The sequence below is a fragment of the Mustela nigripes genome, chromosome 2 (genome assembly GCF_022355385.1).
Source record: "Mustela nigripes isolate SB6536 chromosome 2, MUSNIG.SB6536, whole genome shotgun sequence".
Taxonomy (NCBI): Eukaryota; Metazoa; Chordata; class Mammalia; order Carnivora; family Mustelidae; genus Mustela; species Mustela nigripes.
Window position 1 is genome coordinate 105,294,958 of NC_081558.1, and position 27,840 is coordinate 105,322,797.

Here is a 27,840-nt window from a genome sequence, read left to right on the forward strand (position 1 = left end):
TTTCTGGGTGGTCATCAAAGTAGCAATAGGCAAACCCAGGCTAATGTGGAAATGTCGTGAAGAGTGCTACAGGCGGAGAATCAGGGGCGTGGTGATTAAAGTGACCCAGCAAAGACTGTGCAGAGGGCCTGTGGTGGGGACCAAGTTCTGAAGATTCTAACACTCGGTTTGAGCATTTTCTGGACAACTGGGCTTCCCCTGCTTCTTTAGCTGTCTCCTGAATTATGTCAGCCACAGTGGTGCACTTTCTTTTGTTCCAATTATTTTAAATTTTCTATGTTTACAGCCTTTGGATTCTAGGAAATGCACGAAAGAAGATTTTTTTTCCCCCTCCATCAGAAAATGAAGAGACCGTATCCTCTTATTTGAAGTGATCCTTTACTTCCTCTTCTGTTTTCCCCTTCTTTAAAAATTTCTAAGAACACAACCTTAGGACATCTCTGTGGAACAGGTTGCAAGGATGGTTCAGCTGAGTGCTAGAAAACACTTAAGAATTCTTTACTGCCTGCCTACTCAGGCAAAGAAACCATTGCTTTGAAATATGGGCCTGTTTCCTATGGTGTTCCGTCTCCTCATGAGCGTCCTTTCTAGTTCATTTATTTTTTGTAGCCATTACACAGATTAAAAAGAGGCCGTCAATCCTGCTGCGTGTTGGAAACTGGTGCTGTGCGGCCCGATCGCCATCTCTGGTCAGGCGCTCAGAGGGAAGGGTACGGCAGGCTCCCCTTCCCCACTCTCTCCTCCTGAACTGGTCTGTCCAAGTTCTGCTGTTTGATCATTTCCCCTGTTGGCAGAACCTGCCTCTGCCCCTCAGTCACAGTGAATGAGTGTGTGCTTGTGTGCTGGCCCTACTCCAGATGCCTGGGGGACAAAACTTTGCCTAAGTTGGCCAGTCCTTCCACACAGCTGCTTGGTTGTTCTAATCTTTGTTGATATTTCCTAGAAAATTTTGGCTCCACATTCGTCATTGGTTACTTAGTTTCTCTGACATTTAGCTTGTCTTTCTGTTGGGGACTGTCGGGGATTCAGTGATGAAATTAAGATACAGTCCTGGAAATAGCTCTGGAGAAGAAAAAAGAGGAAAGATATGGTTTTTTCTTAAAGTGTGTGGTTCAGGGCGCCTGGGTGGCTCAGTGGGTTGAAGCCTCTGCCTTTGGCTCAGGTCATAACCTCAGGGTCCTGGGATTGAGCCCTACATGGGGGCTCTCTGCTCAGCAGGGAGCCTGCTTCCTCCTCTCTCTCTCTGCCTGACTCTGCCCACTTGCAATCTCTGTCTGTCAAATAAATAAATTAAAAAAAAAAAGGCTTTAGGGGCGCTTGGGTTGCTCAGTGGGTTGGGCCTCTGCCTTCAGCTCAGGTCATGATCCCAGGGTCCTGGGATCGAGCCCCGCATCGGGCTCTCTGCTCAGCGGGTAGCCGGCTTCCCTCTCTGTCTCTGCCTGTCTCTCTGCCTACTTGTGATGTCTCTCTCTCCCTCTGTCAAATAAATAAATAAAATTAAAAAAAAAAAAAAAAACGTGTTGTGGTTTTAGGATGCTTACAGAATTGTGCAGGGATCACCACAATCTAACTGCAGAACACTTTCATCGCCTCAGGAGCAAAGTCCCCCACTAGCAGTCGCTTTCCCTCCCTCCTTCCGACACCCTCTGACATTCACTAATCTACTTTCTGAATCTAGGGTTTTGCCTATTCCAGACATTCCACATAAACGGAATTATGTAATACGTGGCCTTTCGTGTCTGGCTTCTTTCACTTAGCATAATGGTTTCAAAGTTCAACCATGATGTAGGCCGTAGTAATACTTCATTACTTTTTGTAGCCGAATAATATTCCATTGTGTGGATAATCGCATTTTTTATGGGAGTAATATCTTGAGTAGTATCTTTGAATATTTTCTATCCTCATTATTCCATGAGCTTTATCTTTTAATTTTTTTAGATATTTTTAAAGGATTTTATTTATTTATTTGAGAGAGAGATAGAGAGAGCCCAAGCAAAGGGAGGGGCAGAGGGAGAGAGAGAGACAGACTCTCCACTGATCAGGGAGCCCATTGTGGGGCTCGATCCCAGGACCCTGAGATCATGACCTGAGCCAAAGGCGGATGCTTAACAGACTGAGCCACCCAGGGACCCCCAAGCTGTACCTTTTTAAATTCATGTATCTTTCCATCAAACCTACTTGGTAACCATGATAATAATCACCATGTTATACCAAAAGAAGCAGGCAGAGATAGGCCACACAGCCAGTACTTGGCCCCGTAGGCTTGATGTGACTACAATCATGCGTTATTACCCAGCACTCAATCTATGCCCCTTCCCCACTACCTTACAAATTAGAGAACATAAGAAATATTTTAAAATGATTATGAACATGGGAGAAAGTTACGCAGGGCTCTGTTGTGAGGGTGAATAGCTCAGAGTTGGGGGTGGCCTGCACTATGAGGCGGTGATGTAATGTGGGTTCTGCTCAGAGCCATTCCTGCATGCCCTTTGGATTATGGCACACGATGGATTGAGGCCTGCAAAAGCGTTTAGGGCACAGGGCGATGGGGTGCAGCTCTCATTCACTGCCAGGTTTGGTCCTGCTGATGTAGGCGGTGGGTGGGGCTGAGCCAGAGGCCAGGAGTTTTCAGACAGTCTGTGCACCTGGGTGGGGTTGGGCAGGCAGGAACTCGCGAGCAAGCAGCTCTTTTTTTGCTGGAATGTAGAAGAGGACTTGCAGGGCAAAGGGTCACATCTAGCTTACCGTCTGTGTGACTCGTGTGGGAATGAAGGAGAGATAACCGTGGGTGGGTGCCAGAGAGCCTGGAACATGCAGTTAAAGAGTCCATGCAATAGGGGCCTTGAGGGGCATGGAAACCTGCAGCAGTGCCATACTGGCTTCTTGAGCAGTGTCTGTCTTGCCTAAGTCCATCCAGATTTCTGGTACGCTGCTGGAGCTTCTGTCCAGCACCTGGCTGGGGGACACTATCCATGTCCCTTCCGATGACATTATAGAGTGCACATCTGGGAGACTGGAATCTCCAGGCCTAGTCTTTGCTTTAGTGGAGCCCTTCGGTGTTGTCCTGTGATAGAATACTTCTGTCCCTGGCAATTCAATTATTCATTCAACAAATATAGAGGCCCTACTGTCTGCCCAGATATATTCAAGGCCTTTGAGACACACATTGAACAAAATGCATAAGGACTCCTTCTCTCTTGGAACTCAGACATTCTATGGGGGGGAAGCAGACTATAAAAATTGACTTGATAACACATGGTCATTTTGTTTTTATTTAATACATTAAGTGTTCTTAAAGAGTAAAGGGGTTGGGAGGAGGTCTCAGTGTTAAATAGAATAAAAGGGCGATGTTGAAACAAAAACTTGCACATGGTTAAAGATGAGTAGTGGGAACATCAGAGGAAGCCTTCCACCCAGGGGAGAATTGGAAGAGGTTCACAGAATGGTGGGGGAGGTGAGTACAGCAAGTGTGGGCGTGGATGGAAAGAAGTAGGGGCAAGGCTTATCAGCCCTCTGCCCCTGGGAGGACTCCGGCTTTCCCTCTGAACGAAAAATAGCATTTCAGGACTGAACGGAGAAGTGACACATTTGCTCACGAGCTTTAAAATCACCTCCATGGCTGCAGAGTGAAAATCTTATAATGGTATTGAATCTGTGATATGCTAAGTGCACTTTTTTGAGTAGACAGATTAACTACTCAAAAAATTAAAGATCATGCCTGTGATAGGTACAGAGCCTGGGGAGTTCTGGAGTCCTCTGTTAGACGTTCAGGGGCCTTCCAAATACATTTCTTTTCATGCCTGTCGTCAGAGCCTCAAGGCGGAAAGTGCCTACTTTCTCACGTAGAAATTTACCACGCCTTGGCGGTAGTGTATGTGTTTTCCTGCTTCTGGCTGTCTATGAGTAGTCTCTGGATTTTGTATGCTATAATAAGACTCAGCAATAAGTATTAAATCATTTACATACATTAAGCATATACTTTAAGAAATACAGATATAGCCTGGGTGGCTCAGTCGTTAAGCGTCTGCTTTCTGCTCAGGTCATGATCCCAGGACCCTGGGATCCCAGCCCCGCTTTGGGCTCCCTCCTGCTCCCTCTAACCTTCCCCATTCTCCTGCTTTCTCTCTCTCTCAAATAAATAAATAAAATCTTTAAAAAAAAAAAAAGAAATACAGATATTATAGATATATGCATATAGCACGTAGCCCCTGGAGACTGATGTATTAAATTGCTATAGGTTGATTTATTCCATTTCATAAGGTTTTCTCCAAATTAGAAATATGCATGCAAAAGCGTACTTTTAGTCTGCAGAATACTAGGTCTTTTACGCAATCCCCATTTACTCCACTGGGAATAGGAAACAGATCAGACAGTAGTCACATTATCTGCTCCATGAATGGAAACCCTCTTAGAGAATAAATGTAAAAAAGTACTGATGTCCTTTATTTGTTTGGCTTCATGTGGGGCCTTCTCGGGGCCAGAATTTTTCAAAGATGCCTCCAGTATTTGAAATTCATGTTACATTTGTTGTGCTGCTTTCTCCCCTCCCCATTAGAGATTTGTGGGATAGCTCCTTGGCAAAATGTCAATGCAAATGTTTGTAGAGGTGGGCGAATGAATTAAAAAGCAGAGTAGGCATTTAACTGGCAGACTGAAGGGAAAATGTCAGTTTCTGTGGGTTAAGCAGGATCTTTGCAGCATATTTAGCACTTGACTTCTTCCAAATTTGTCTACATGAAATAACCTCTCTGTTTTCACACAGGAAATATTTGAATAACTTTGAAATATGTGTGTAATGCTGGGTATGTGACCAGATGGAAGAGCATTTCTTGGCCGATAAGTGTAAACAAGCTGCCACTAATGTTACAGCTGTAGATATAAATACACTTTGGTTGGTCATATTTTATTTTGAGAGTGTTCAGGACTTGGAAGCAAAGCCCAAATGGAGTTTCTATTTGAATTTTGTTGACGGAGCTTTCATTTGTGTCCATTTCACCTGCCCTTATTGGCTGGAATGTATTATCCCAACATCAAATGAATACAGGTGTTTACATTTTCCAGAATGTGTCCAGATTATCATTTCCATCGCTGGTTCCCTGGAGCAAGTGCTGTGCAAACAGCTTTCGGATATTGTAGTTAAAGAAAATTGTCGGCCGAGCAGGTAGGTTACTGAATTTGCAGAGAGTATGGGCGACCGGTCTGCTGTGTTGAATTGGGAGACGCTGGTCCTGCAAGAACTTTGATTGTGGGGTGTTATGGGGAAGAATAATGGTATTACAACCTATAACCATTGTTACCACCCTAAAAACGAAGGAAGGTAAAGTCACTGCTCTGCATCAGGAATGGTCCTGTCACATACTGTCTTCCTTAATTCATCTCTTAGGTGATTGATCGTATTCCTAATTTATAATGAGGACAATTAGTCTTTGAGAGACACTAGTCCCAAGATCCCTAGAAAGTCAGTCACAGGGCCAGGATTTGGACCTAGTTCTAATCTACTTAAAAGCCCATGTTCTTTTTATTATCTTGATTTCTCCAAGGAAGCAGCAAGGTCATGTTTGTTAAGCACACCCCAAAAGATTTTGTCTGATAGAGCTTATGTTTCTTAATCTCTAGATAGTTAATGGAGAACCCATGACTTTACCTGATTATGAATTTATTTTCAACACTTAATCAGCTAAGCAATGTTGGTGTTCAGAGACCCACCATCTAGACCTTGTTCTGACAAATGATTGTGTGATTATCTTGGGGATGAATAAATACTTAGGTTTCTTCAGTTCTGTGATCCCAAGACCATGAAGGCTCCTTCTAGGGTATTTCTAGAGTGTCTGCCTCAATGTGGTGGTAAGTCTTCTCCAACTGAGCTGTAATTGCTACCTCCAAATAAAAGGGTTCAGGGAACCCTGAAACCAGATCACCTGGGGTCTCATAAATTAATTGGCATTTAATAAAAATGTTTGCAAGAATCAGGGTGCCCATGCACATACTTGCCTATGCTTGTACCGCACTCTTGCATCTTGACACAGGTATGATGGAAAAGCAACACCAGTTAAGTCCCCAAGAAGACTCAGACTAAAGGTCATGATATGTGGAGCAGGAATGATAGGTGGTCGCAGACTTTGTTATTTTAGGGAGCTCTTCCCAGCAGTGTCTCAGTGCAGCTTGGTCACATGATGGCTGTTTCTCTGATTTTAAAGGAAATTGCCTGGCCTTCTGGTTGAGGATATTTCTGGTGTGTTTCTAGTAGAAAGAGATTTGTCTGGGGTCCCAAATCTCTGAGTTCCATCAGAAGTGATGCTGTGGGTGGATGGGAGGGCATCGGTGGTGTGGACTTACGTGTGTGCACCTGAGTACACTGGTGTGGTTTGTCACGTGGCGGGGTTGGGGCAGGGGAGAAGGAGCAGCGTGCCAGGCAATTAGATATAAAAATAAAGTGGAAGGGACACCTGCGTGGCTCAGTCGGTTAAGCGTCTGCCTTCAGCTCGGGTCATGATCTCAGGGTCCTGGGATCCTCTCCCGCATCTGGTACCTTGCTCAGCAGGGAGCCTGCTTCTCCCTCTGCCTGCTCTGCCTGTTCTGCCTGTTCTGCCTGTTCTGCCTGCAGCATTCCGTGCTTCTCCTCTCTCTCTCTCTGACAAATAAATAAATAAAATATTTTTTTAAAATGGAACAAAAGAAATGCTAAAACAGCCTAGATTATAGGATTCTGATGAAAATTTACTGAAATAATGCATATGAAGTGCTCTCAGTCTGGCATCTAGTAAGTACTCAATAGATACTGTTTTTTAGGTTTTTGCTATTGCTTCCATTACTGTTATTATATGTTTATCAAATGTGCATGGGAGAAAGACTTCTGAATTACTAAGATATGCTGTGTTTTATAACTTGATAGAGTTAGATGATGATTGCTGTGATTATGGTATAAGCCAGACAGTTGAAGGATATATCCAATGAGGTCTTTGTAATGATTTGGCTGAAGGCATTATTTTAGACAATAAAGCAAATGTGGACTCTTGGGTGCCACTTGTTCATCGTCTGTGGTGGAGAGGGCAAAGTGAGTAACCCGGGTGAAATTTGAACCTCCTTCCCGAGAGGCCTTTGTGGCGGGGAGGGGGAATGGCAAAGATGATCACACTGGCAGGGTTGAAAAACACTAACACTCTGAGATGTGAATCATGGGCTGAGGAGGCCAAGACTTTCCTCACCTTTGCGACCCTTCTGTCTTGTGATGGAGATTTATGACTGGAGCATAGCTGAGGACACCTGCCACGTCAGGGGATGGAGAGGAAGTGTGCCCTAAATGGCAGTCATGGTCACAGACACAAGATGATCTCCACCACAAAGATCACCAGGGACTTGGTGATGAGAGCCTTTTCGGAGGGCAAGACTACTTGCCTGAGTTAGGAGTGGTACATTGTTCTTCCTGCGGCTCCTACCTGATGAAAGTGGTTGGAGTTTCTTTTTCCTTGGCTCTTAATTACAAAAGGAGAAAACCTTACTCAGTCAGTCAGGTCGTCCTGCCATCCTCTCACACTCTTCAGGCTTCTTCATCACTTACTCTGCAACTTTTGAGCTTCCCAAGGAAACAGAACAATGAATGCATGTGTTTCTTTTAATTTCGAATCCGATTTACTTAGCAGCTAAGTCTGCAGTGAGTGAAGGATCACACTTGTTCAGGAGGCTGTTAATCACCGACTGTACAAGTTCCAAGTGGGAAGTGACGGGCCAGAGCTTTGGTCTCGTTGACGTTCCTTTGGAGGAAATAAGAAGAGAGGCTGCCAGCCTCCTGGTTCAGAGACAGGAGGCTTAGAAGTGGACTTCCTCCCGCAGAGTAAAGAGAGGAGGCTCTTTGCTTCTTCAGGTTTCTCTTTTTCAAGCAAAATGTGTGGGTAAATGGTGTCCTTGTGAAGGAGCAGGCTGGAATCAGGCTATGGGGACTTCATGCCGGGACGGGGTCCTGTTGGGGGGAAGGGTATCGAAGCATCTCTCCTTCTGGAGTTCCCAACCTGTTGGAGTTTGGGAGCCCTGTCATGGGGGTGTCTGAAGCCTCCACCTAATTTCCCTCAGTGGGCTCCATTTACCAGAGGAGAAAACTAACAGGAGAGACCCGCTTTACAGCAGTGCCTGGTGCCCTTTTGTTGACCTCCCTCACCTGTGTTTTTGGATTGCAACTGAAGCTTTGGCGTCACAGGGGCTCTGTGGCATCATCTGCTAATTCACCCATCAGTCAGTCACCTCTACTTAGTGCAAATGGCCATGCTGTATATCACGATTTTTAAAAAATATGTATCTCATATCTGGATATCTGATTCTTCCAATGGTTTAATATATCTTTAGGTCAACTATATTGGGATTCCTAAATATATATATATATATAGATATAGATTATATCCTCTGCAGATAATTTTGCTTTTCTTTTCTAATTGTATGCTTTTTTTTAAAAACTTTTCTTACGACACTGACTAGAGCATTCAGAAGAATGTTAAAAAAATAGCAAAAAAGATAGATATCCCTAATTTCTAAACTTAACAGAAAAAGATCTCGTCTTATATTTCACTCTAGTACAATGTGTGTTATTGATTCCTGGAACATAATTTTGATATCATTAAGGTATTTGTCTTCTCCTAGTTTACAAAGAGTCAATTCTAAGAGTAAGAAATTAATATTGAGAGGAAAGGAAAGGGGAAGGCGAGGAGAGCTGCAGCAGAGAGAATAATTGTCTAAACTCATTCCCTCCTAAAAGGTTGAAAGTCGTATAAAAACTAACTTGAACATCGGTGGCCATCGTGCCTCCAGGCTCCATCACTGCAGAGGCAAGGACACAGGAAGTGAGAGGGCCTGGCTCCACTGTTGTGTCTCCTCGGGCTGTCCCTGGGTGGGGAGGGACCCCTTCAGGTGGTTTGGGTGTGAGTTTCTGGCCAAGGGAGGCTGAACTAGAAGGATAGGATTGAGCAGATGTCAAACCCTGGATCCTAAGAGCTTATTTCATAATCAGCAGATGAAGTAAGCAGGGTATGAAAGGAGCCAGGGGAACAGAGCTCTGGTCCCAGTCTGGCAGTCTGGATTCCATCTGCACGTGGGGAGCAAGTTCCAGAAGGCTCCTTATCTGCTGTGCTTAGAGGCGGGCCTGGGCTGAGGTTGCTTAAAAGCCTGGGCTGAGGACTGTGTAGGCACCTGTCTCTCTCCTGTCATCTTCTTGGCAGGTGGACAAGGAAGGTGGTATTTATTTCTTAGTTGCTGATGGGGAAACCAAGGCTGAGGAAAGCAAAATAACCTGCATTTTACGGAGCTGGGAAGTAGCAGGCCCAGGGTGGGACAACAGGTGTGACGTTTCAGTGCCCAGAGCCTTTTCTTCCCTCACCAGCTCTAGTTTGTATGTACGGACAGACACACTTCCTTTGACAGATTCCAATGTTGCCCAGATAGAGATCTGTTTATAGTTCTGTGAATTTAACAAATCAGTTTTCCTGAGCTAATGTCCCTGCTTCAATTGCTTTTGAACTGAGAAGGACGTATCTCTGTTGTACACACACAGTGTGGTGTTGCAGAGCTGCTCCCTGAGCTGGGATGACAGTCCTGCTTTGTCACAGTGGGCCGAGAGAGGCACGGGTTCCTCGCTCTCGGGGCTCTCGGCACCTTCCCTCCCTGGGAAGCTGATCAGCATTCTTCTCCAATAGGTCAGAGGCAGAAAGGAGCTTGCATTCAGTATTTTGTCTTTCGTAGTGCCCCCCCCCCCCCGAAAGGACTGGCTAAGTGGCAGACAGCCCTCTAGCAAGCTACAGCTGTGGCTGGTCAAGCCACATTTTGGCCACGGCTGAATCACATTACTCCCACAGTAAAGCATCCGTGTCCCATCCCCACACCCCCGCCATTGTCTGTGACATAAGCCTCAAACTTCTCTTGGAATTCCAAGCCTCTGCAGCAGGGCGGGAGCCTCCCTGGTCTCCCCGGGATCTCCGTCTCAGGCCAACAGAGAGCCAGCTTCCCAGGCTCGCTGAGTGGCTTTTGCCACCACCCCCTGTCAGGACACTCACTGCCCTTTGGATGTCACCTGCTCCACTAGGTCTGCTTCAGCTTCCGCCTCGATGGTCAGCCTTTGGTTAGTCTGCTGTAACAATTTGCTGCCCTCAGATCCCTGTCCCACAGGACCTTGCAGACTGCTGGGTGTGTCGTAGGTGCTCAGCGTTTGCTGACTTGAAGGACTCAGGTTTTGTTTCTGCATGGGATCAATAAATCTCAGAGCACAGCACGCTCATTAGAGACTCTTTGGAAGAATCTTCCTTTGTCTTCTTGCTCCTTTCCACCACAGGACTGAGTGAAACAGAGTATGGGGCTGGGAGTTAGAGAACCCAGGATGCTAGTTCTTTTGTTTTTTAAAGATTTCATCTATCTATTTATTTACGTGAGAGAGGGAGAGAGAGCACAAGCAGGGGGAGTGGCAGAGGGAAAGGGAGAAGCAGGATCCCTGCTGAGCAGAGAGCCCAACATGGGGCTTGATCCGAGGACCCTGAGATCATGACCTGAGCTGAAGGCAGAGGCTTAATCTACTGAGCCATCCAGGTGCCCCCAGGATGCTAGTTCTGGTCTACACAGCAGCCTTTATGACCTGGGCCAGGGCAGCCTCAGTTTCCCCAGCTGGGAGTTGAGCATGAGCCCGACGACCCTCTATGCACGCTAAGCCAGGTGGGCCCTAGCCTTGTGCATCTGGGTGTGCTTTTCCCACCCCAATGGCTTCCTTGCCTCCAGTCCTATAAGATTCTGTGTGCCTTAGAGCAGGGCCCTTTTGTCTGTTTCACTAGAATGGCCCTAATTGCACATCCAACATGAGCAGCAGCTTCAAAAGCCTCCGACCAATTGAAAAGCATCCACTTCCCTGAGACCCCAGAGATCCCACAATCTAAAAGTCCTTCATGGGGCTCCTGGGTGGCTCAGTGGGTTAAGCCTCTGCCTTCGGGTCAGGTCATGATATCAGGGTCCTGGGATCGAGCCCTGAGTTGGGCTCTCTGCTCAGCAGGGAGCCTGCTTCCCATCCTCTCTCTCTCTGCTTGCCTTTCTGCCTACTTCGGATTTCTGTCTGTCAAATAAATAAATAAAATCTTAAAAAAAAAATAAAAAATAAAAAAATAAAAGTCCTTCGAATCTCCATTGGCATCTTGCTGATTTTTCTCCTGTTACATAGGATGACCAGACAAGATGGATAATACCAATATTGTTTCTCAGTTCCTCCTTGGACCTGCCACTGTTGTGAAGGATTGTTTTTGAATTTCCTGTGTATCACTCCCACAGTGGGTCCTCTTTTATTAGTATTTGACTTTATTCTATTAAAGATAACAGTGTAATTTGGAGTCAGTTCTTGAGGTTGAGGTGATTTAAGAGAAAACAAATCTTACCCATTTACTCTAATTCTGTGTCTGTAATGTCTATGATATTTATGGCATTAATTTTGTAGGCAATGTATTGTATAGCGAAACAGCGTGTTATATACAGGAATGGTGGCGCTTTGAAGTATGTGTCCCGTGGTAGCTTTGTCCTCAGGCGTGTAACTAAATATGAACACAGATTCAGTGACCGAGTGAGTATTCACAAACCTCAGGCTCTGGCAAACGGCCATGGGAGGCCAGTGTGGACATGCAGGACCATGTTCACGACGTACCTCTCGTTCATCTCTTCTCTCCATTCCTACATCAGCCGCACTCCGGGGCTGCTCTTTACTTCCTCCCCTGGGTCATTACAGAAGGATTCCGTTTGACTCTCTGGCTGTACATAGCTCATCCATCTTGTACGTGCCCACCAGTCAGATCTCGCCGTCCTGGTTACTGCCTACTCATTCCCTTGCTCAAGGATCCTGTCTTGCTCCCCATTGTCTGAGTGAGAAGACGACCCTCAGGCCTGGTGTCCGAGCGCCCTCCATGGTACCTGATGACCTTGTCTGATACCTCCCTGCCCCTCTGTCTGACTCACTCATGTCCGCAGCCTGTTGCCACCACCCACCTCTCACAAATTCACAGACTCCCTTCAAAGCCTACTTCTGGGACCGAGAACTCCCAGCCTTCAGGGATTTGTTCCTCTTCCAAACCTTGTAGCTCTTAGTGTGGCCTCATGTACAGGTTCCTTATTGCTGTGTAACAGATGACGCCACAATTTAAAACAACAAACGGTTGTGTTAGGTCAAGAATCCAGAAGTGGCTTAGGTGTATGGTTGTACCTCCTCGGAGCATGTAGTCGGGCTGTCAGAACTGCAGCCATCTGAAGTTTTGGCTGGCGTGGAGGATCCACTTCTAGGCTCACTCAAGGGGCTCTTGTCAGGAGACCTCAGTCCTTCTCCACTTGGTCCTTACCATAGGGCTGCTCAGTGACATGGCAACTGGCTTATCCAAAGCGAGCGATGAGAGAGAGAGAGAGAGAAACAGAGAGACGAAGATGGAAGCTGTAACACCTTTTGTAACCTCATCTTGAAAGGAAAAACCATCACTTCTGTGGGGCGCACTGACCAACTTTGGAAGATGGCCCCTTGAAAAAGGGATTAGCAGAGGGTGAGGTCATTGGGGGCCACCCTGGAGGTTGACTACTGCACCTGCCTTGTCTTTCTGTATGTATATATTGCTTTTCCAGCTAGCCTGGGGACTGTTAGAGATGAGAGACTGGTCTCATTCACTGTCGTTGCTTCCCTACTTCCAAGTGCTTTTTCCTGGAGATGCTTATTTTACCTTCATGATAACCTGTTGGGCTTTTTAAAAACTAATTAATTAAAACATGTGCAGGAAACTAAGGCCCAGAGGGATTAATGTAAGTCAACCAGCTACTATATGACCGTTTGTGAATTCACTCCTAGGTCTTCCTGATCTAAAATTTATGTTTTTTTGCATTTTATAAATAATTTACTGATTTTGACTTCTGTAAAATATTGGCTACAACCTTCTTCTTGCCTCTCAGCTTTGGTGATAATTAAAAGGAACAACTTGGTGGCACCCAGTGAGGCAGGGGTCTTTCTTCTATAAAGCAGTTCCAAGACAGGAAGAGTTTCTAAGACGTTGTCCTAATGAACTGAAACCTCATCTTCTGTGCTTTCATTTATTCAGCAACTGTTTAATCACAGCCCGTGATTTATCTGACTGTTGTACTGAGCAGGGAAGCTTAAGAGGCCCTTATGAGTGCCATGTTTCACTCCTGGCGGGGGGGTGGGTGTTGGGTGAGTGGGGGGGAGCAGATCTCCTAGGTCTCATCCGGTATCTTCCACCACGAGACATTGCCTTTCACAAAACCTTACTCATCTGCTTCAAACAGAATGAGAACAGACTCTAGGTTCTCTAGGTTTGGTGGGCTGGAGCCGTAATTTAAGCTGGAATATCTCCTGATAAATTGTCCTAGATACTGTGACTCCGTTCACTGGAAGGTTGGTGTGATGGCGGGGTGGGGAACAGGAAGAAGAGAAGAGAAAAAAAAGGGGAAAAGGAAGAGGAAAGTCCTTGCTGTACCCTCGAACACAAAGTTCTGGTGGTTGAATTAAAGGAGCTTTGATTTTCTTTTTCATTTTGAACAAAACTCTGGCCCCCAGAGTTGACTTTCAAAGTGTGGAATGAGTACAAGTGTTTCTAATTTCAGTCATTCTTCCTTTATTCTCTGCAGAAAGGGGAACATGGCAGGTGGCTTTCGAAAACTTGAACCCTTCAGAGTTTTTGTGTTCCCTCTCATGATCATCTTTTAAGTCTGCAGGGGGCATTTAGACTTATGGGTAATGCTCCTTTGGATTTTTGACTTACTGGCTAAAGGTACTTTTTTTTTTTTTCCTATAATATTCTTGATTTAGGTATGTCCTCCACTCCTTAGGCCTAGAAAAGTTTTTAGTATTGTTTTTCAAGCTCTTTTCTTATCTCTGCGTAGGTCTGCTTTTCATTTTTTATTCCTTTCCCACCCCCGTCACGGCCGTGGGGTGGTTTAAATATTTCATGTCTCACCACGCTGAGTTTCTTCAAAACTGTGGAATTTCTTGGATCTCTTTAAAGAGTCTGAAGACACTGGGGAGGAGGAGGGGATTTGAAGAAGAATTGGGAATGAGCTTTCTCAGGTACTTTCGTATTCCTGGGTGATTTTAAGTGGTTTTCCACGGAGACTGACATTCTCTTGAGCGGAGTACTCAGGAGTCAAATTCTTTTCTCGGGAGCTCTGAGAAAGTTCCCGTTCTGATGACAGTAGAATTGTGTGTCACTATTTTGTTTTCAGGTCTGCTGGGATCTCTATCTATATGCAAATAATACTTAAATATTTATGTGGAGGCATACCCTTAAGTGCCCAGTATTTCCAGAAACATCCGTATGTGTTTGCAGTTCCTTCTCACTCTCACCCCCGACATAAATGGGCGTTTCAGTATTCAGGGGAGCAACTCTAAATCCTTGAGAGAAGTTACTTGGTCAGGTAGCTTTGGTCAGTCGAGGTCCATTCTATGGGGCCTACACAGACACAATTCCTAGGAATGCCACAGGTAAGACTTGCCCACCAGAAAGAAAACAGTTTGGAGCAGCAAGATAAGTGTCCCTTTAGGTAAGATTTCCTTAGCACCCAAAGGGCTGCTTTGTCCCTAGAAGGTAGAGTACATTATTCCAGAGGGTAGACACAAAAGGAATGAAGGTGACCTGGTATGTTGGTCTCAGTCCCTTCTAGTAGGTATACCTTCACGTATAATAAACATGGCAGCAGTCATTATCATATGTATGCAAGCACTTAGCTGTTCGTCCCGCACTGTCATGGGTCTTACCTTCTTTAGCTTCACAGAATCCCTGCCCCCAGCTCTACTCCCTCACCACCATGAAGCACTGAGTCCTGTTCGTTTTGTAAAGACAGACGCTAGTAGTAGCTCAGCGGCTAAATGATGTACCTAGCTCCAGCTGGGAAAGTAGAATTTCAAACCCAAGCCTTTTTTATCCCCCAAGAACCCAAGCCTTTTCGACTTCTCATTTAGTACACTTATCTGTCTCTGTCCCTAAGCTAACTGTGCATTCACTAGCTTGACTTCATACACGGAGGATGATATGTTTCTCGTTCTATTACTGCTGCTTTCTTCCACCTCTGCTCCTATATTTCATGAGGTCAAGACCAGAGATCCTTTTGTATTTCTAGTTTCTGTTCATTGCTCAGAATATGACAGACATTGGAAATCATGGTGGTTTAAAATATGTCCAGAAATTCTTTGACAGTCCCTTCAAAAGATGGAGCGTATTCTCCTGAAATGTGGGTTGGACTTAGCGACCCATTTCTAACGAGGAGAAAAAAAGTGAAAATGGCAATGCGTATCTTTAGAGATTAGATTATAAAAGGCACTGTGGCTTCCTCCTTGCCCTTTCTGCTGGATCGCTTACTCTGAGGGAAGTTAGCTGCCATGTCACGAGGATGCTTAGGAAGTCCTATGTAGAGTCCCATGTGGTGATAAACTGAGGCCCCTGGTCAACAACTCGGAAATGGATTACTTAGCCCCAATTAGGCCTTCAGTTAATTACTTAATGGCAGCCTCACAGAGGGCCCTAAGTTAGAAATAGCCAGCCCTACCGTGCCCAAAGTCCTTCTGTACAGAAACTGAAAGATAAGAAATGCGTGGTTTAAGTTTTGGGTGTTCTGTTATGTAATAGTGCACAAACTAATATGGAAACGAATGGACATTCACCCCAAGAGCTCCAGGCTCACGATGTTTCTGGTCGTTAATGTTAGTGACTCAGTGATGCCCACTGTGATTTATACACACCAGCTCATTCTCTGTTATTTTCTTTTAACTCTGAAAAAATGCACAGCAGTTTCGAGGGTTTCCCAGTTTCGAGGGTTTCACCTGGGGATCATTTAAAAGCCCACAATCTAACTCATGAAATAGAACATCCTAAGGACGGGGTTTTGGAATTTATGGTTTTTTTTTTTTTTTTTTTTTTTTTTTTTTTTAAATAAAGATGATTCAGATACAGCCAGCCTCCACTTGTCCAAGGGGTATTGTTTGAGAAACACTGGACTGGAATGCTTTCTCCGTATTTCAGTTCTGATCATCAAGGTTTGTTATGGATAATTGCGTCGAGTTCTCTTGCAGGGCCTTATCTTAGAGTCTTCCGTGGTAGGGGAACGTGTCTCGGAATGAAGAGTCATTGTCAGATCTACAGGTTGATCCGCCCCCACACCGCCCCAGTTGAAGTTCCGTCTTGTGCTTGGCATGGAGCCCACGTCAGACCAGGCTTAGGGGACGGCCTGTCCAGGCACTCCTTGGGACCTAGAGCGAGAACAGAGACAGGTTCCAGTGTAAATCTTGAATCTAATGCCTGAGATTAGTCTCAGAATCAGGTGTGTGTATGTTTGAGCATCTCTTCATGGATAGGGACTTAAGAAGTTTCCTTCCGAGAAAGGAAGGAGCGCAGAGGAGAACTGGTCGCTATGGTGAGGACTCTCTGGGGTGCAACTTGTTGGCCTTCTAAAATGAAGGAAGAAGTCCTAATCCCATCGTCTGGTCACTAGATGCCGACAGAGTTGTGGCACAAACAGGGCATATTCTGGAGGTGTGTTTGTTCTTCAATGAAATATTCTAATCCTAATATAAAATCAGTTGTTCATCCAATGTGGATGCTCGTGGGTCCAGGAGCCCTAGGAGAGTGTAGGGCTCTGCCCTGTGATGTACAGGCCTTTGGCACAACGGTGGAGATGAAGGTGGGCCTGGAGTCTGCACCTGCGTATTGCTATGGATGACAGCTGAGGAGAAATAATGCAGACAACATCTAGTGTACAAAAATGTGAACTTTGGCTGAGATCCTAAATAGGACTCCAATCCTCAAAAAACAAACAAACAAAAGAAACAAATAAAATTAGTTCTTCAAACATTATTACTGTGCCCTGGGTGTCGTTTCTGTGATGTATACCATCTGGACGTGTATGCCAAGTGTCAATATTTGTTGTCTGATCTGCATTTTTCAAAGGGAGAGTGTACCTATTTCCCCCGTGAGCTCTGGTCGAAAATCCCTCCTGACACTCAGTAAGTGTGTGGCTTTGGAAAAGTTTTTTCCTGCTTTACAACTCAAGTCTTTTCATTGGAGAAGGGAGAGATGTAGACAGATGATCCAAGTTCTCATCTGAACAGGTGAATCAGTTCAGCATCATCGAGGTTGACGAGGGCAGCTCTTACAAGATATCGCAGGCTGGGTGGCTTAAACAACAGATTTATTTTCTCTCGCTCCTCGAGGCTGGAAATCCAAGATCAAGGTGTCAACGGGTTTAACTGAGACCTCACTCCCTGTCTTGCAGATGGCTTTCTTCTCGCTGTATCCTCACTTGGCCTTTCCTCTGTGTATGTGGGTTCTCTATGTCTTGTCATGTGTTGAATTTCCTTCTCTTACAGGAACACCAGTCAAATCGGATTGGGGCCCGCCCTAGTGGCCTCATTTTAACTTAATTTCTTTAAAGGCTCCATCTTTAAATACAGTCACAGTTGGAGTTCTTGGGGAGTGAGAGCTTCAAAATAATGAGTTGGGAGGAGCACAGTTCAGCCCATAACAAGCATCCAGATTACCTTCACAGTTACTAGAGAAGCGCTGGCTGGGGGTAGGTGTGGGGCCCCGTTGGCTGTCTTTGGCAGAGGTAGGACAGACAGAGGAAACCCCCTTAAGACATCTGGTCCTTTCTCCGCTTTTCCGGAAGCAAGTTCTGAGATTATCTCTCTATGTCAGAAGAGTCAAAGTCACAGAATGCGATCAGGAAAGAGGATTTTCAAGTACTGCCCCTATTTAACATTAGAGGAGGTGGAGGGGTAGAGAGGGATTGTACTATGTTTATAATTAGGTCTCTTGGTTTATAATCCAATTACTTCTGCTGGAAGACAAATCAGAGTACATAACCATAGCTTCTGTCCTCGCTGGTGCTTCCCTCCAGTACCTCTGAGACACCCCAAATTAGGAGCGGTATGACATTTTTCCAGGCTCCAAGGAGGGGAAGATATAATGGTACTTCCCAGGGATGTGCTAAGAACATTCCAAAAATAGTGACATTCTGTAATCAAAAGCTTTTTGTCCAGGAGAGGGCTTTTTTCAACACTTTCTTCTTGGTCTCCTGAGCGGGGCAGGTCTCTCACCACGAGATCTAGGATCAAGGGTGGTAAATCTGTAAAATGGCAGAGTCTTGTTATATTTAAACCGGTGAAGAAGAGCGAGGAACAGTAATAGAAGTGATCCACCGAATTTTTTAGCTTAATTTTGGGGTCAGGACTGGGAACAATTTTTGATGTCAAATACTTTTAGAATCCAGCAGACTGTTGAAATGTTTTAAGAAATTACATCAGATTGTTATTTTTTTCTTTCTGGAATCCGTAAGTGGCTTGGGAATCGGAGATGTGACCTGGCACCTTCTCTAGGTTAAGTGGAATAAAATTTACAACTACCATTTTATACTTTTAGGATTTTTTTTTTTTTTAAAGATCATGGGTAAATCAGATAAGAATAATCCTGTCAAGTATCTGTATCTGTGATAGAAACCAGTCATTTACCTCATTCAACAGACATTTCCATTTGTTCTGTGAAAGAAATTCTGTGAGCCTCCCGTTGGTGGTCCTCATTTGTCTTACTCCCATGATGAAATAATATATCCTTGTTAACCTACAGAGAGAAAGGCTGCCAGGTTTTCCCAGAGTCTGAAACAGGGACAGCTGTGTTTAAGCACTGGCTACCTATTATTTATAAAGTGAATCATCTGAATGCAAAAATAGAGATATCTTTTAGTCTTGTACAAGAATGATTTGCCACTTTTATTGTATGTCTGCTGTTCATGAGACACAATATTTGCACCACAGACCCACTCCCTGTTTTCAGAGGATTCCAAAAATATTTATTCATTCAACGAATATTTAGAGACGCTTCCTGCGTGGGGCACTATTGATAGAGCAGGCCAAGAGCTGCCACAGAGACCTGCTCCTGCTCTCAGGGAGTTTTATTTTAGGGAGGCCTTCGTAAGATAATTTCACTTTTGAAAGTAAAACTGCAAGTTGGGCTGAATTTCCCAAAAGAAAGGAACGTGATTCTAGGAGCTCCAGGAGCAGGTATCCAAGGGGCCTGCCCCAGGCTGGAAGGCTTCCCTGGGAACCTCACTGTAGGGTGAGAAATGGTGGGGAAGGGGGAGACTCAGCTGGGATGCAAGGGTCCCACGGGCAGGAGGAAGAATGGGAAACCACAGGTAGGGAAGGAGAGAATATGGATTCTTGTGTGTCTTCTTTCTTTTTCCGGCGTGACTTCGGGGAAAAATCACTTTACTTCTTTGGGCCGCATGTCCTTATTTGCATCAATTAGAGAATCTGAGGGACCTCAGCGTCCCTGAACTAGATTGTCTTATTTACACAAATTGCCTGAGCGCCTACTCTGTACCAGATAATCTGATTGGTCCTGACATGCAAAGGTGAAGTTAACTGGAATCAGGGACCCTAAGCGGCTCGACCCAGCTGCAGAGACAGATGAGGCGGCCGATTGTGGTGCTGTATCGTGAGCGTCATGGAAAGACACATGACAGCGGGATTAGCCCTGGTGGGAGGAGAATGGCAACCTGAAGGACTTCACCTGGTACAAAGACCTTTCCCCAGAAAGCAGGGCGATGTCAGCCTGGGCAGCTGGCATGGTAGCGAACAATCCGTGAAGGCTGGAAATAGTCACTGGGACCATACTCAGTAACATTACTCTGTACTCTAAAGTATTTATAATATGTCCTTTGGGGATTCTGCATGCACCCCAGTTTCCAAGGATGGCTATGGAAATCCTTGCCCCTAATCTCCTTGCTGCGGGAGGCTGGGGAAGAGGAAACAGTTCTCGGGCTCTGGCTTGGTTGCCCATCTGTCAGAAAATGCCCTTTACCCAGCAGGGTTCTAGCCACTTAATTATTATTTGTGGGATATTTCGAAGTTCAGGTCAAGGATAAATTTCTGTTGCAGAACTGAAGGCACACAAGTAAGACGTTTAAAAATGAAGTACAAGGGGTATTTTGTTTTGTTTCAAAGGGGATTTTTTGAGTTTTGTTTCATTTTGTCTTTGTAGGGAAGGATCTTACTGGCTTTTCTGTGCTTCCTAGTTGGGTCAGATTGTCAGAATATTCTGTTATCCACCAGAGAAAGAAAGACAAGAAGAGCTTTTTTAGAGATGCTCTAAAATTATTTGGTTTATTCTCTTAAGTATTTGGCTTGAACAGGAAATAGAGTCTCTCTGCCAAGACACAGTTAGCGTTCCTGCAGTGGTGTTGGAAACTGGGTTTTGGTCGCTTAGTCTAAATGTGATGAGGAACAGAACAAAACTAACAGGATTGGTTGTAAAATGTGTTCCCTTTCCTGTCTTCCAAAAGGACTTAAAGGTCTTGAAAGAAAAAAGACCCGAGAATATAGATCACCATTAAAATACAGGACAAAGCTGAAACCTCACAAGAAGTTTTGTCTAACAGCAACTGGACTTTTGTTTGCCTTTTTTTTTGGGGGGGGGGGGACCAAGGTATAGAACTATTGCTAATATTGTTCTTGTTTGGGGGCATGAATTTTAGGTGAAAGATCCCTGGAAGTCTAAGCAAAAAAGGGGAGAAGGGTTGCCTAGCAACTTGCGTTGACTGATAAAAAAGAAAGCAGGTCAGCCTGTCAGGAGATCTATGCTTTAATATATGTATTACACCGATTTTTATACTGTAAACATTGAAGCATAGAAGTTTCTGTAGCTTCCATAAGTTTTCCAGCCAATGGCAAACACTGCTTGGTGAGACAGCTCTTTTAGGTGGACCTCCAGTAAAATCTTATACTTGATTGAAGGTGTTTCTTATATGGGGACATAGCTAAGGCAGTCCAGGTTTGCAGTTTTCTATTATGATTTCATACAAGGAGAAAATATCAGTAAGTAGACAGATATCACCCTGTTTCCACTGGGGTTTGAAAACCTGTGTGTTCACAAGAATGGCCTGGGGCCCTTGTTAAAATATGGATTCTATGCTCCTCCAGATTTGCTGAATCAAAGTCTCTTGCTAAGGGCCTGGGTGTGTGTTTACCAAATGCACCAAGTGATTTCTTATACTCCAGCAGATTTAGGGAGCACTGCCACAAATGGTTTTCCTTGACTTTTTCCTTCTTGGGTGGGCTTTTGAGCCCAAAACAGTCATTTTGAGCATCAACGGTGATAGAAGCCTGATGCGAGAGAGGGGACGAAGCCCAGCAGAGCCTGATTAATTAGCTGGTCTGGAGCCCTAATGTGACTCCCTTTCCTCGAGCTACGATGCTTTGGGAAGCTGCCTGTCAGCCCCTCCAGGAGCCTTGTCATCTGTAACACCCTAGATCCTGAGAACATCTCCCTGTGGTAGGCAAAAGAAGTATACCGTATTTCATCCATTTTACGTCTCTAAAATCCGTATGCGTTTTAGAATTGATGATGTAGGAATTTGGTGGCACTTTTTTTTTTTGGTCTTAGGGATATAAAATATATAAAATAACAGTGCATCTTTCTAGTCAAAGGTGTCGAAGGTCTGATAAACTGTAGTCGCTCCTTTTCTAGAGGAGGTACCTGAGGCACCAAGAAGGTAATGTGACCTTGGAGATCCACCACCAGTTGGGGTGGACAAGAGCAGACCCAGTGCTCTTGTCCTTTTGTGGTTGTTAATGGTCAAGTAACCAGCTGGGATGTACATTCATCTGCCAGCTTGATTGGGGCCGGAGGGTTCCACATACAGACAGGCTCACTCATATGGCTGGCCAGTTGGTGCCAGTATGGGAGGGGGGCCTCAGTTCATCTCCGTGAGTTCTTCAGAGTGCCCACAATGTAGTGGCCAGCTTCCCCCAGAGCAGGTGATCCAAGGGGCCATGGTGAGAAAATGTTAAGTGCCTTTTATGACCTCACTTCCCAAGTTGCATGTTGTCAACACTTACACATTCAGGTTGCCACACAGACCTGACTCTGTTCGAGGGGTCTGCTCAAGGGCATGGATATCAAAAAGTGAGGCTCACGCTGGCTGTTGCCTTCACACCACACTCCTTTTCCAATATCATGCTGTCCTAATCAGCTTGGCCCTCTCGTATGCTTAGGTCAGGTTCTCAAGTGGAATGAATGAAAACTCTTTGGGATTTATGTCCTATTATGGCACTTCAGAAATTTTAATGTGCCTACAAATTCCCTGGGCCTTTTGCTGAAACACAGATTCTGATCCAGTAGGTTTAAAGGCAGCCTGAGAGTTTGCATTCTGACCAGCAACCCTATAACCTTGCTTCTGGGTCTCCTCCTTTCATTTTGTCTGAGAGGCAGGGGAACTAGGGGAACCTCCACTAAAGTGGTGGAGGGAAGGAGAGGTACGAAACCGATGTGAGCCCCTGCATTATTAGGTAGACAGCTCACTGCAGCTGTGAGCTTCTTCCCTTTGAAGGTCAGGTTTCAGACAGCAACAGCTGGGTGCTCAAAATGGCGAGGTAATTAGTTTGCGGGGGGTTGGGGTGGGATGGAACACAAACAGTGCTTGAAAGGAAACGTGTCAATGCATTATTCAGAGCTCAGATGCCCGTCGGTGGATTCCTCATCCTCCTTGCTCGCCTCTCCCTTCTCCCTCTTATGCACACACGTGAGCACTCAGGAAACCTCTAGACCCACAATGTATTTCCCTGAATAAACTGAAAATCAGAGCTGAAATCCCCTAAGTGCTCCCACTTGAAGCTGCTTTGCTGTGATCTGGAATGCTGGTCCTGGCACTCTGCCTTTCTTCTTGCCCAAGGCAAACCTTCTGCCCAGTGTCTTTCTACACATCAGTTAAGAGGAGCTTATTAGACTGTAAGCTCCAAGGGAGGAGCTGTGTCTTTTTTTTTTTTTTTTTTGCTCATCTCTAAGTCATACCACACACATACGCATACATTATAAATGAATAGGGTGTGAATAAACCATACTAACATGTAAGGGGGACCTTGAAACTTGTGATGAAACACAGGGACCTCCATCCTCACATATCTAGTGGTCACTGGGGACCTTGGGAAGGGGATCAAGTGTATCACCTACCACTTCTCCATCAGCCATGCAATTCTATAACTGTAGAAGCTGAAAATAGCTGTTCCCTGCGTACTTACTATGCACCAAGCATTTATACTATTAATCCTCCAACGACCTGAGAGGAAGGTAATGATCACACCCAGTTTGCAAAGGGGAAACCAAGCCTGTGAGGTTTCTTTATACAGCTAGTAGATGGTAGTTGTGGAGTCTGTCTCCAAATTATAGTGATTTCAACCTAGGGCTGTTACTTGGTGCTCACCATCGCAGAATAAGATGTCCAGAGAAGAGAACAGAACGGCAGCTATCAAAGCCCGAAGGGCTCTTAACACTGAGTTCATATACTTAGTCTGCACCTGCCCTTGGTCCCTTGCTGCTGTGCAGGGTACTGAGATGCAAGAATCCACACATGAATGTGGTGTGGGTAGACATCACAGTCATTAGCTGAGGCTGCCCATGAAATACCAACCAGACCATACATGGCTGGTGGGAATGCCACATGGTACAACTACTTTGAGAGTCAGTGTGACACTTTGTAAGAAAGTTAAGCATATTCACTTAACAAATTGCACAGCTACCACACTCCTGTTTCTGAGAGAGAAATGGAAGGTATGTCCACAAAAAAGACCTGTACACAGATGTTTGCAATACTTTTGCTCATAGTAGCAAAAACAGAAACAACCCAAGGCTACATGCCTTGTCATTTATGTACGGGTTAGGAAATGGCAAACCTATAGGGACAGAAGTCAGGTCAGAACTTCTGGGACCTGGGAAAGGAATCGACTGCAAATGGGCATGAAGAAATAGGGGTGGGGAGAGTGATGGAAATTTTCTGTGTCTTAATTGTGGCTATAGTTACAAAACTGTAAACCTTTGTCAAACTCATCAAACTGTATCAAGGGGATAAATTTTATTGCCTGTAAGTTACGCAGTATGAACCAGTCCACACCTGCCATTTTCCAGATGGGAATACTTGGCCCAGATGAGAAAATGACTTGCTAAGTAGATGTGCGTTGGGCATACAGGTTTCTCACCCCAGCCCTGAGGCTGAAGTGAGCTGGAACCTTGGCCTCCTGTCATAGACCACAGCATGTTCTAGACAGGTCGTGAGTGCTGATCCCCAGCACTCAGTGCAGCACTGAGGGTGACTTTTAAAAACTCACCCTCTACTGTGAGGCTCAATCGGCTGTTGAACTGCAGTTTGGCTGGAGGGCTCCTAATTAGAAAAAAAAAAAAAAAAGTAAATTGCATTTAGCCAGAATCCAAGAATATATAACTCCAATAATAAACCTCTGTGTACCTATTCCATTCCATTTTTGGGGGAAAGGGGGAAAATGGCAAAACAGGATGTTAATGTATTTGGAATTATGCCTTGTAGGACATCACCACCCAGTCAGTCCAGAAAGAACAAAATATCCTGGAGATTTACACCAACATCTTGTTGCAGAAAGCAGGTGCGCTTCGGAGTGAAGCCAGTCCTGATTTTAGTTCCTAAATCTTTTCCTTTCTAACGTCGTGTCCTTGGGTAGCCACTTAACTTCTCTGCCTGCAGGATAGTGACCATAATTCCTACTTCACAGGGTTTTTACGATGTGTAAATCAGAGATTGGGAAATAGAATTCCAGGCCTGGGTGTGATAGACTTCTCTAGTACATTCATCACTGGGCCATGTGCTTTACATAAATTATCTGAACCCTTAACAGCCACGATCCCCATTGTGGAGACGATCAGCCGACGGTAGATAGTCTGCCAGCAATTATACCTCCTGGCCAGAACCACTGGGCTGTGTGTAGATTGCACTGAGTGATGGCGGATCTGAATTGAGCCCTGTTTATAAAATAACTGGGTCGGGAGATTGGGAAGAGTGAAATTCTGCTCTTAGTTTGAAAGAAAGTATTGTTGTTGTTGTTGTTAAAAAACATTGTTGTCGTTGTCATTATTTCCTTTTAAAGAAAGAACAGGAAAACAAGGCCAGAATGAGGGCCCCGAGTGTCAAACTCCCACTTGAAGAGAAGGTGTCCTCCCCGGTCTCATCTTCACTTGGCCTCCTCTCTTTGTCCAGAAAAAATTCTCCAGCAACCGAGGAGACCTTGTGCTAGTTTGGGCCCAGCTCAAACCAGAGAGCCAAGGAGACTTCCCATCTGCCCCTCCACAGGGTGACCCTCTGCGGACATTCTCAGGACTCAAAAACCTTGCCTGCCTTCTGAGAGTCCAAGGCTGACTCAAGAGGAACTGAATAGGGTTGATTTTATGAAACTTGTTTGTTTTTCTTCTTTGAGAGCTGGGATAATATACGAAGTAAGCTTTCCCTCTTCATTTAGAAATATTTCTCAGTCTGTCACACAGCAAGTATCAGCATGGATTTACAAAACATCAACTAGTTTTAATCACCTAAGACAACCAGCAAACTACCAACTGGCAAACTTACCAAAGACTGTAGAATTGGATGTTGAGATGCCTCCGTTATGTGCTTCATGTGCCTGGACTCGACTGTCCTCCTCTAACCATTGTCTTCCAGTGTGACATGGCCTATTAGACATACGGATCCTAGTACATCCTGTCAAGAATGGTGTACCGTTTTCGTGTCATGGATATAACACACAATGGGCATCATTTGAGGTGAAAGTAACCATACGAGGTTCCAACAGATAGAGAATATGATCAATGCTAAATCTGTACATGGGGTGAAAAGCACAAGATATTTTAGGTACCATAGATTTCTCTACTCCCTAGGGGAGAATTGTCTTCTTAAATGGTTAGGAGCCTGAGGACAAGAAAAGCTATTGTCAAGGCTGGTGGTCAAAGTGGGGGAGACTGAAGACAGAATCCCAACACCAGCCCAGAGCTGTTTCCGCTAGCCCACACCACATCCCCTTTGTGTTGGTTATTTAATAAATTCATTTCACAACCCGTAGAGCACAGTAGGAAACAATGCAATTACTGAACCATAGGAACACAGCTGCCAACATCTTGTTGATTCAGAATTGTCCAAACACTTCCATGTGGGGGCGGGATTGATGCAATTTGCTGGTTCAACAGTTGACATTGATAAATTGGAGTTTCATTTCCTCAGCCTTCTGTTGGAGGTGCTAATGAGCATTGAAAGGCCAGAGAAATACAGGAGGGAGACAAGGGAGAATCTTGCCTGATCTACATACTAAGTAATTGAGCCTGCGTGATGGAGACTTGACACCACTGGGTGGTAGGTAGACTCGCTGAAGGCACTAATAAAGGCCAAATAAAATTAGCGCCGTGAACATTTTTTTAATTATTTAAGTTCCATTTGCAGATTGTGTGGGCTGGTCTCCTCATTCATTAGGGAGAATGTTTGCTTTTCCTAATATTCTTTTGCATGTTTCCTGAAATATTCTTTTCTCTTTCATGGGGCACACTGCCAAGATTCCTTGGCTTCTGGAAAATGAGGGGGTTGGACCAGATGATCTCTGAGGTCCCTTCCACGCTCCATTTTTTTCGTTCCTTGGCAAGAGAATCTGCCTGAAATGAATTGCATTCCCCTACACACACATTTATCCAGGCCTCTGTTTTCCCATTCATTTTCTTCTTCATTCAAAAAGCATTCGGGATGCTTATGATGTGCCAGTTACAGTGTGAGGAACTGGTAAAGTGGGAAGGGGGCCAGGGCACCACTAAGCCCCTTCTCACATGAGTTTATATTGTAACAGGGAGACAGATAAGTAAGTAGAGCAGGTCAGGGACATCCTGGGGTTGCATGGAGCAGTATCCAGGCACACAGGAGGGTCCCCTAAGCTGGACATCTTCATGGAAAGCTGTTCGGAGCATGTAATATCTTAAGTTGCCCCTTGAAATAAGAAGGTGAAGATTGGGAGGAAGGAGTATTTGCATGGACTTTTCTTCTGAGTCTCTCCCAGGACTTCCTGAACATCTTTTCTGTATGTGGCTCCTAGAAGGGGATTTTGAGAATGTCCTAAAACAGCAGCATGGCATGATATGGAAACACAAAGTAGAGAGAAAAAGGAATGATTTTTTTTTGGAGCAGAGACGGCAGAAGTTAACAAAGTGCTGATGCTTTTAAAAGGTTAAAAATTATAAGTGACAATCTTAAAAGTATTTATTTCATCATTCCCTCCTTAAAGGTAGTCTGTGTACTGCAATTAAGTTCAATTACCTCTTTACGAACATCAACTATTTTAGTCCGATTGTTAGAGCTGAAAATCCTTTATATGTTGTTGTTCTCATTTTATACACAAGGCAATTAATGGACAGAAAAGTTCATGGTTTCTTTTCCCCAGAATTCAGATAGTTTAATAGCAGAACTAGCTCTAGAAATCACCCCACATAACCAGACCACCTTCTTTTGTCATAGGTTAACTCAAGATATTATCTTGTCTAGAAAGTTTTCTCCCATATACTATTCTTTCCCACTTGGCTAACAAACAACTGTAAACCTTCCCTCATAGTTTTTGCCAAGTTATTTGAAGTCTTATTACACCTCCTGACATTCTTTAGTAATTTATTTTTTCTTCTTTAATCTAACAGATCTCCACTGGACTTTTATACCGAGGGCCATAGGTACTGGGGTGCATTGCTTTTGCACTGGGCAAGCTTGTGGTCTGAGGACAGGTGGATGACATGGTTTCATAGGATGAACTCTTAAGTTCTTTCTTTGGGATTCAAGTCCCTCAATCATCTGACCCTATTGTTACCGTCCAGGATTCTCTTGATGAAGCTGGGTGTTTTGCCAACATAAAACATTGCTACTTTTACTCCCAGAGTTCCCACAGAAACAAATTCCTACTAAATATATATATCAGCAGAGAGAGGAGGTATGGTGATTTTTGTCTTTTTTGCACCAAAGATCATCATGTCTGTGGGATAC

The 27,840-nt window shown here is 44.6% G+C and overlaps 1 protein-coding gene across 3 annotated transcripts in view; it reads left to right on the plus strand.

The window, feature by feature from the left end:
- Positions 1 to 27,840, plus strand: part of MB21D2 (Mab-21 domain containing 2) — a 111,530-nt gene that overhangs the window by 54,145 nt on the left and 29,545 nt on the right. The window contains exon 2 of one of the 3 annotated variants that reach the window (XM_059391271.1): positions 5,062 to 5,161. The exons of the other annotated variants lie outside the window; for them this stretch is intronic. The gene's annotated coding sequence lies outside the window, so the exon portion shown is untranslated. The remainder of the gene's footprint in view (positions 1 to 5,061; positions 5,162 to 27,840) is intronic. 3 annotated transcript variants of the gene reach the window in all.